We start from the raw sequence: 10295 nt of genomic DNA on the forward strand, positions 1-10295 counted from the left end.
AAGGCTCTGACATGAGAAGAGGCTGTCATCCCCGCCAAGAATGGCTGAGGTTGTGCCTGCGCCACCCGAGCAGAACAGCTCAGGCCAAGAGAACCAGACTGGATGGTGGGGGTGGTGGGTGTCCCTGGGAATCAGTTTCCAGTTCACCAGAGGCATTACTGGCCTGGGAGACCAAGAGTGCCAGGAGAGGGCTCATTCTCCAAGCTGTGGCAGGGCCTCAAAAAGGGGGGTGGGGAGGTACTCTCCAGCCTCCCTTCCTGGGTCTCCTCAAGAGCAGGGAGGAGGAGATGGGAAGGTCTTGATGTGGTGGGTCAGACACCAGAGGTCTCTCCCCTTGACCTGCCCACAAGGACACAGAGGAAGCCACCCCTTCACTTGGGAGAATAGGATTGTTCATTTGAGAATAACTCTGCTTTCACCCCCACAGTAAAACCTGCTTGGGGACACTTGGTTAGGGTAGTGTGAAATAACATTCCTGTGCCCCCTTCCACACACGTTCACAGACACAACCACGTGGCCAAGTACACAAACGCGTACACACTCTGATACACGGGTAGCAGGAGCAGTTTGCACCTGCAGCCTGTGTTTCCTCTTCTTTAGGAGGCCCTGGTGGTCACCCCAGCCACACCTCTGGTCTCTTATTCCAGGTGCCCTCAAGCACTCACATGCCTTCTGTGGACATATACTAGTGGGGTGGAAATCTCAACCGACACAGAAGTTGCACAATCCATGCACCACTATGCATTCCCTGGAAAGGCAGAAATCAAAGATGCCACCAGATAGCTGCCCTGTGAAATGACTCAGATTGCAAGGCCTGGCAGTGGAGCAGATTTACAGGGGAAGGTCAAGGGCTCTGTTGAGGGCATGTTCATGGGAGATGCCCCAGGTCCTCAAAATGGGATGCACAGTTAAAGAGGGGGTCTGGAGCTCAGAAAAGAGGTCTAAGCTGGATACTTAAATCTGGAAGTCATCATGTAATAGGTGGCACATAAAAGCTACAGGAGTGGACGGATTACCCAGAGAGAAAGTGTGGGTGGAGATAGAGCGAAACAGTTAACAGGGAGCTACTTACAACACCTGAAACTGTTTTGTAAGTACTAACTCATTTCATTCTGGACAGCTCTATAAAGTAGTAATATTGTTATCATCCCCACTTTACAAATGAGAACCACTGAGAGGACCAGAAGTAAATGGAAGGACTGGAATTCAACAAGAGAATTGGGTTCCAGAACCAAACCATTAGGCTTTATTCCCTTGTATAGCTCTTAAACATCAGGCTCTGTATTCTGGTACTGAGTCTAGAGTTATGCCATCAATATAATAGCCACGAGACACATGTGGCTACTAAGCACTTGCAATGTGGCTGGTCTAAATGACTATGTGTAGTAAGTGTGAAGTACACACCAGAATTGAAAGAGAGAGAAAAGAAAGGAAGGAAGGTAGAAGGGAAAGAAGGAAAGAAATCCCATTGATCTCTTTAGAGAGGGAGGCAAACCATAAAAGACTCTTAAATGCAGAGAACAGGGGTGCCTGGGTGGCTCAGTCGGTTAAGCGTCCAACCGACTTCAGTTCAGGTCATGATCTCACGGTCTGGTCTGTGGGTTCAAGCCCCGGGTTGGGCTCTGTGCTGACAGCTCGGAGCCTGGAGCCTGCTTCGGATTCTGTGTTTCCCTCTCTTTCTGCCCCCTCCCCCGCTCACGCTCTGTCTCTCTTTCTCTCTCTCTCTCTCTCTCTCTCTCTCTCAAAAATAAATAAAAACATTAAAAAAAATTAAATACAGAGAACAAACTGAGGGTTGATGGGAGTGGGTTAAGGAGGCATTAAGGAGGGCAATTTTCAGGATGAGCACCGGGTGTCATACTTAAGGGAGAATCACTTCAGGGTTCTACTCCTGAAGCCAAGACTACACTGTATGTGAACTAACTTGAGAATTAAAAAAAAAAAAAAATCTCATTGATATCTTTAATATTGACTCACATGTTAAAATGATAATATATATATATATATTGGATTAAATAAAATATTAAAATTAACTTCGCTTCTTTTTCTTTTTTTTTTAAATTGGCTACTAGAAAAAATGTTGCATATGCAACTCTCATTATATTTCTATTGGGCAGTGCTAATCTAGTGCAGGGTTACTTGACCTTGGCACGTTTGGCATTGGAAAACTATTGGGGGGGGCGGGGAGTTTGTTCTGTGCATTGCAGGATGTTTAGTAACATCTCTGGCCTCTACTCACTAAATGCCAGTAGTACCTACACCACTTAAAAATGTCCCTAGATAGTACAAAATGTCCCCTAGAGGAGAAACCACTGCTGGCTGAGACCACTGGTCTAAAGAAAGTCCAACATTTGGGCTTTGAGTGGAAGAGGAAGAGCTGCCAAAGGAGACTGGGAAGGAACAGCCAAGGAGGTGGAGGAGAGCCAAGGGGGGTGTTACAGCAGCCAAAAGAGTGTTTCAAGTACTTCGTCATGATCCTTTAAAATGTCAGTCAAGTCACGTCACTCCCTGCTGAGAACCATCCATAGGTTTGCCATCACATTCAGAATAAATGCCAACTGCTTACCATGGCCTCTACATAGGGTGACTATATAATTTAGCATCTAAACCTAGGGCACCCTTGAGAGTGAAAGGAGGCAATAGTAATAACTATGCCGGGACAGCCCAAGGCATGCAGATGTGTATGGTCATCCTAAGCTCTGGCCCCTGCCCTTGCCTTGCTCACTCAGCTACTAGAACCTTCTTGATGCTCCACCAAGATTTCAGGTTTGTTGCTACCACATGGCTTTACGTTTGTTGTTCCCTCTACCTGGAACCCTCTTCCTCCAGATCTTCTTAGATTACCTCACTTTGTTCAGGACTTTACTCAAACCTGACATCCTCACAGAGGATCCTCCTGACCTCCTATCTAAAATAGCCACCAATCCCCTAGTCACTCTGTGTCCCCTCCCTCACTTCATCTTACTTTGCAGCATCTATTAATGTCACTGCCATTATATTATGTATGTTGATATATTTAAGTGATCCCTACACCCAGTGTAGGGCTTGAACTCACAACCCCAAGATCAAGAGTCACATGCTATACTGACGGAGCCAGCCAGGTGCCCTGATATATTTGTTAATTGTCCGTGTCCCCAACCAGAAGATAAACTCATTGAGGGTAGAGATTTGTCCCTTTCGTTCACTGCTGACTCTCCAGCATCCAGCACAGTGTCTGGCATGTAGTAGATGTACAATAAATAAATACTGGATGGCAGAATAAACTCATTTGAGAAGCTTGTCTGTGATGGCAGAGTAAGCTAGGACAATAGCTGGAGGGTGATGTAGAATCCAGGGTGTGTTTGCTTCTGCTTTTGTTTTGTTTTAAGATGGGAAAGAGTAGAGTATGGATCCAGTAGCAAGGACTTTTATGAAAAGGCTTCCAGCTTGACAATGGAGTTCCCGGGGGTGGGGATCATTTTCGTTGTTCATGACTACGTCCCTTAATACCTAGGAAAGTGCCCAGCTCATAGTGGGCATTCTAAAATAGTTATAAAAGAAATAAATGAAGTAATGATGGTGTTGATAACACAATTCTATTGCATTTACCGTATTCCAAGCATCGTACCAAGTATTTTGACATCTATGAACTCGTTTACACCTCACAACAGTCTTAGAGGTTACTGCGACTCTCTATTATAATCCCGCTTTTTTGAGACATAGGGAAGTTAAATAACTTCCCCGAGATCACACAGCCAGTAAGCGGTCGAGCTGGGATCTTACCGAGGTAGGCTGGCACCAGCTGGTAACCACTGCATCCTGCATCAGAGTGGGGGAAACCAAGCAGGAGACTCCTGCATCAGGCCAGGCAGTAGGGACTGGTTTCAAGGTGGAAGAAGAAGGAACAAATCCAAGTGATGCTGGATCGTTGTCTGGGTGACTGAGTGAGTAAAGGTGACAGGCACCAATGGGAACACAGGAGAAGGTGAGAAGTTCAGTGTGGCCATACTGTTTGTGAGACCCATGGAATACTGGTAGGAGAACCTGGAAAGAGGCCTGGCCTGGAGTAGACTGGAGACTAGCAGACTGGAAACCATGGGGGTACAGGAGATACCCAGGGCAGCTAGTGCAGAGCAAGAGGGAGGAGACCTGGGATAGAACCCTGGGGAGCAGCAGGGAACTCTGGGAACGCTGGGAAGTCTGGGAAGGGAAACTCTGGGAAGAAGGAGGAAAATCAGAAAAGAATGGAGTGCCAGGGGCCAAGACCAGAGAAGACCAAGAACAAGCTCTGGGTCACCAGTCCAGGGACTCAAAGAGGAAGATGTGCAGTCACAAGGTCACAGAGGCCCTGGCATGAATGGGTGGGTCAAGGCAGTGGCCAGATCCGTGGATTGGGAAGTGTCTGTGGGATGCAAAAGCAGTTTTGAAGAAGAGGCAGGTCCATGAGAGAGCCCAACAGGGCCTTAGGAGGAATTTGCTCGCTGATGGAGGGGAGTCAAGAATAGGCAGAAGGGTGAGCCCCGGGGAGCCTCAGTGCAAAGGGAGGGAGGCAGAGGCGGGACCTCTGCTCTCCCCACTTACCCTGTCCTCCCTACCCCAGAGCTGAGTAAGCCGGGAGATTTCCAGAGGCAGGTATCAGCTCTCGTGATACTTCTCCAATGTCCGGCCCCCACCCTAGGTCACTCCCGTCTCCTCTTGGGGCTGGTATTCAGATTCCTGAATGGACATGGCCAGAGCTCCAGAGAGTTAGGTTGCATGAGACCTCTGCTGGGTCTGGCACCGAGCCTCTGACTGTTGGGTGGTAGCGGTATCTGGGGGGTGGATGGCTGGTGCAGAGATGCTCAGGGCAGCGGTTGGGAGTTACTAGTTGTGCGGAAATTTCTTTTTCAGCTTTTTTATTTACTTTGAGGGGGGAGGGGCAGGGAGAGAGGGGGAGAGAGAATCTCAAGTTCGACGTGGGGCTCAAACTCCCAAACCGTGAGGTCATGACCTGAGCCGAAACCGAGGGTTGGACGCTTAACCAACTGAGCCACATAGGTGCCCAGCGGTGCAGTAATTTTCGTCAGTCTCTGGGACACAAGGGCAGGACGCAGGTCAGGTTTGCTCACGGTCAGCTCCCCTGTGCCTAGCAATGTCTGGCACTTGGTAGGTGTTTGGTAAGTATTGGCGGAGTGGGAGCGATGGGGAGGTCAGCTGGGGGACTCCTGAAGTCCTCTACTTCTCTGTGGAGGAGGTGGTACCTGGCCTCTTGGGAAACAGTAGAGTCACAGTGGGCACAACCCGGAGCCAGGGTCTGGGGGGAGATGCCAAGGAGGGAGGGCTGGAGCACCCGGGTGCCACTCAGTCTTCCCTCACCCCTCCACTTGTGTCTGGGGACGCTGAGACCCACAGAGGGGCAGAAACATCTGGAGGGCCTCACGGTGAGGCAGCAGGTGAGCCTGGATATTAGAGGCCTTCCTGTGCCTTGGTTTTCTTATCTGTAAAATGGGATGATAACACAGCTGCCCACTCCTTAGGCTTGTTGTGAGGATAAAACGAGGTAAGATGCATAAAATACCTGGTGTTTAGGGTGAAAACTTGGAAATGTTAGCATTTGGGATAAGCCTTTGTCTCCATACATTTTCTCTCTGGGAGCTTCATCTGCTTTCATGGCTTTACCTCCTTTAAGCCAAATTTGGTTCCCAAATTTATATCTCTAATGCAGACATTTTTTTCAGAGCTTTGTACCCATGTACCCAACTACCCGGAGTCTTGTTCCTTATACTCGTGTTGGTCCACCAATGTGCCAAGATCTAGAGGGATGGTGTGCTGGGCCTGCCCAGGGCCTCCCCCAGGCTCTCTGTGCCAAGGACCACTTCCACAGGGCTCCCAGCCCAGATGTCAAGCATCCCCATCAGCACTTTCCTGCTTGCTGTTCCATCCTGAGAACCATCTGAGCCTCTTTGCCTCACCCCCTCCCTGACCCCTGCTCGTCCCCGGCCCTTCCTGTCCTCCCCTTGCCCTCCTCCCCTGCTCCCCTGGGACCTATCAGTGCTCACTCCCCACCTCCACAGCTGCTGCCACAGCTGGTCGCTGACGGAATGTGCAGCTGCTGAGAGCCACATGTGCGGAACAGGCAGTGCGCAGCTACCCCTGGGGCCAAGCGGGGGTGGGGTGGGACCATCTGTCTGTGTCTGTTCATCCATCTACACCACACACACACACACACACACATACACAGAGTCCTGATCTCCTCCAGGGAAGGTGGTGGACAGTATTGGTTTGGACCCCTTCTCTGTCCCCGGGCTGCAGAGTCCATGCTCCATCTACAGGGATCCAGTGGTCCCAGCTTGGGGGTCCCTGAGGGCAGACTGGCTGGGCTGGTTTAGCTGTCCTGGTGCCTGTATCCTCCCTGCCCCTGTGTGTAGGCAGCACTACCTCTGCCCCCCGCCTCCCCCTCCCCGAGACTGCCAAGGACCAGAATGGCGGCCTGGGTGATCAGAGCCTCCCTTGCTTTTCCAGACCCTGGGGGGTGGCCCGCAATGGAGGAAGCCAGAGGCCTCAGACACATTCCAGAGCCCCCTGGGCAGCGCCTGAGGCTCCAGAGGAGTCTCAGCCCTGGGGCAGCGCCAGCGGCATCTGTCCTGGTTCCCACACTCTGGCCTCTGGAATCTCTGCGAATTTCTCTTCCATGTGTGCATGATGTCAGCAGGACAAGGACGCTGGGAGTGGAGGGGAGGGGGGTGGACTGAGGACACTTTGCTCCCTGAAGTCAGATGGCTGTGAAGAGTGGAAACAGGGGAGAGTCCACCCAAAAATGAAGGGGTGACTTGACCTCTTGCTCCCAAGCCTGACTGGGTCCCGACACTGCTCAGTACATTCCTCTCAGAGCCCCCTGCCATCTCTGGGGCCTCAGTTTCCTCATCTGCAAAACAGAAACAAGACTAGCAGCTACCTTCCTAAATGTAATATGAAGGCTATAAAATCTTGACCCTTGGGGGATGCCCTTCATGCTCTAGGCACAGCTCACCCTCTCATCGCTTCCCTGACCTCTACCCCACTCCTGCCATTTTTCATATGTTTTAGGACATATAATATAGGTTCATACTTCTGAGTCTGTATTCTGTCCATCTTGAAAGACTTTCTCTTTATCTGGAAAATTCCCACTCAGCCTTCAGAACCCAGCACTTGAGTCCGTCTCCAAGAAGCCTGTCCAGCCTCCCTTGGGCACTGCTACTGCCCCTTTGTACTTCTTTGGTGCCCTCTGTGGTAGCCTGATCTTCCTGTACTGCTGTCTGTTTACTTCCCCTGACTGTGGCCTTCAGGAAGCTGTCCTTTCTGGGGCTGATGGCCACTCTCAGGAGCCTAGGCACAGCACCCACGACATGCGGGTGTCAGAACATAATCAGGACATGGCTGTATGCGTGGCCTTCACCCAGATGCTACCAGGTAGAGCTCCCCACATATCCCCACTGGTCTGGTCTTAACAGGAAGAGGGAGTAGCATAGTCCTTACCAGCTGCCAAAGCATTTCTTAAACCCAGAAAACAGCCACAGTTTCCCTTCCCCTACCCAGGTCAGCCAAGTCAAAATCCTACTGTAGAGATGGGGAAAATTGAAGCCCAGAGAAGAGAAATTGGTAGTAAAGAGTAGATTAGAATTCAGGGCTCCAACCCTAGTCTAAGGCTCTTAGGCCCTTTTCCCACCCCTAACTCCCTCCTGGAGGTTAGGGCTGAGAAGTGATAATGGGGTCAAGGCAGGGCCCCATTGGTTTGAATTGGATTCCACCATGCTCCCTGGTATTGACAAGGAAACCTCACTCTATTTGCACCGTTAGTGATGATGGAGAATTTTAAGATCATCTGGCACAAGCCATCCTGGGGGTAGATGGGTGTGGGCCCTAGGGCCCAGAGAGGGTGTGTCAGTTCAGGTCTTCTAGGAGAAATACCCTAAGGTGAATTAGAGGTGCAAGAGACTCATTAGGGAAACCACTTGTAAGGATAAAGGGTGGGAGCAGGGATGAGTAGGAAGATCCTTTTGAGCCTGACACCTGTGAAAGACAGGGAACAGGAAGGAGGACTGGGTAGGAAGAGCCTCACACTTCAGTACAGCTCTGACAAGGTCTTGGTCAGTCCTGGGGTAGAGATTCCCCATTAGGGGAGTCCCACAGCCAGCAGAAATAGCCCGACTCTAGTTTCTCCATTGTGCCCAGTCACTGACTGAGGGCAGTCCCGGGAGACCATGCTGTCTACTTCCTGAAAGTCACAGTGGATCTGAAGTTACAGCCGCTGGAGACTGTTCGCTAATGACAGCCCTTGCCGCCGCTTCTCTTGAAGGCACAAACGAGTGATGTACCCTCCTGGCAGCTGCAGAGGGTCCGTGCTTTGCAAGGTCACCCAGCCCAGCAAGCAGGTGACAAGTTCACACTCCTGGGATGTGGCTGCACTGTCCTAACATGGGGGTGAGCTTTAAACCACTTGGATCTTCGCAGGGCTTCCAGGGGATGCTTTGCCAGAGGAATGAAAGAATGACGATTCAGAGGAAGTCAGGTGAAAACATGGTGTTTCAAAGGGAATAGCACTGAATCTAGAGCAACGGCCTGGCATGAAATGTCCTTTCCGCAACTACTAGTGTGTGTCCTCAGACAAGTTCCTTCTCCTCTCTAACACTTGGCTTTCACCCTTGCAAGATGTGGAGGAGAATATCTCACTCATGCTTCCCCTGCCCAGATCCAAAACAGTCGGGCAAAAGGAACAAGTATTTTTATCTCTGTAAAGATGGCTCTTCTTCTTACACAGGTGCCCATTAAAGGCCACTCCTCAAACTTTCCCCTTGGAGTAATCCAAGTGGCAGAATATTATTTGTACGATCTCTGAGGTTCAAGGGGACATAGCTCAAACTAACAATGAAAGCTCAAAACATTTTTTAAATGTTTATTTATTTTTGAGAGAGAGAAACAGCACGAGCAGGGGAGGGCAGAGAGAGAGGGAGAGAGAGAGAATCCCAACCAGGCTCCACGCTGTCATACAGAGCCTGATGTGGGGCTCTGTCCCACAAACCGCGAGGTCATGACCTGATCCGAGATCAAGAGTCAGACATTTAACCAACTGAGTCACCCAGGCACCCCCAAAGCTCAAATTTTCTGGTGTGTGTTTCATCTTAAAAATATACAGGAGAGAGTTAGTATAGAGTAGCACTTAAGATACGGACAACTTGAGTTTAAATCAAGCTCTGTGAATTACTGACTATGGACTCTGGGTGAGTTACTTTACCTCTCTGAATCTCAGTCTCCTCCTTTGTAAAACAAGATAATAGATAGTACCTACTTCATAAGGCTATTGTGAAGATCAAATTAATTGATTTATATGAAGTGCATAGAAAATCTATTATATTTACTGTTATGATGTGAATTTGTCATTTATTCCTCGAGTTACTTGTTCATAAAAAAAAAATTTTAATGACTTACTGGCAAATAAAACTGACCACCAATAAGGAAAAGGAAAGAAAGGCAAAGAAGTAGAACAGTTAGTTCTCAGGTCTCAGCCCTCAGGTCTTTCAGCTTTGCAGGTTGAAAAGTGAGGGCACAACAGAGGAGATAGAATTATGTGCCTGATTTCTCCATCCCATTGTTCCAAGGCACAGTCACACCTCTTCCATGTTGTAGGGATTTTGCTCCCAAATCCAGCCCAAGATCCTGTCAGAAAGTGGAGGATTCAGTTAGGGCACCAGAGAGTTCAGTCTGTTTGCTCAAGGCCTGGGCAGGTGGAGATGTTGGACCACCAGCTCTCCCACCACCCCTCTGCACCCTGCCCTTTCCCTCACCTTAGACATGGCCCATCAGCGACAACCAGGATAAACAACTCTGGTACTGCTGGCCTTATGGACATTATAAAAACTTCACAATGAGACGGAGACATCTCAGAACACAAAATTTCCATGACGTTCCCAAGTAGGTGACCTCAGGACCCCTCAAGGAATCTGCTGGATGGGAGGTGTGAGGAAGGAAGTGGATGAGGAGTCACATTTCTCCTTATCCCTGGTCGGCTGGGAAGGTGGAGAACTTCAGGCTGGAGAATCAAGGAGGTACAGTTGGGCCTAATCTTGCTTGGAGGCAATGAAATGGCTAAGATAAACTTGGAGGTCCCCAGTTATACCAGGCTGATGGGTATAATGGTATGTGGGACTCAACCTCCAGGATGGCCCCCGATTATCTCCACTTCCTGGTGTTGACACCCTTGTGTAGTTCCCTCCCACACTGTATCAGGTTGGTCTGGGTGATCAATAGCACATGGTAGAAGTGATGATATGTCACTCCTGAGGCTGGGTCTTAAAAGACAG

The sequence above is a fragment of the Leopardus geoffroyi genome, chromosome C1 (assembly GCF_018350155.1).
Source record: "Leopardus geoffroyi isolate Oge1 chromosome C1, O.geoffroyi_Oge1_pat1.0, whole genome shotgun sequence".
Taxonomy (NCBI): Eukaryota; Metazoa; Chordata; class Mammalia; order Carnivora; family Felidae; genus Leopardus; species Leopardus geoffroyi.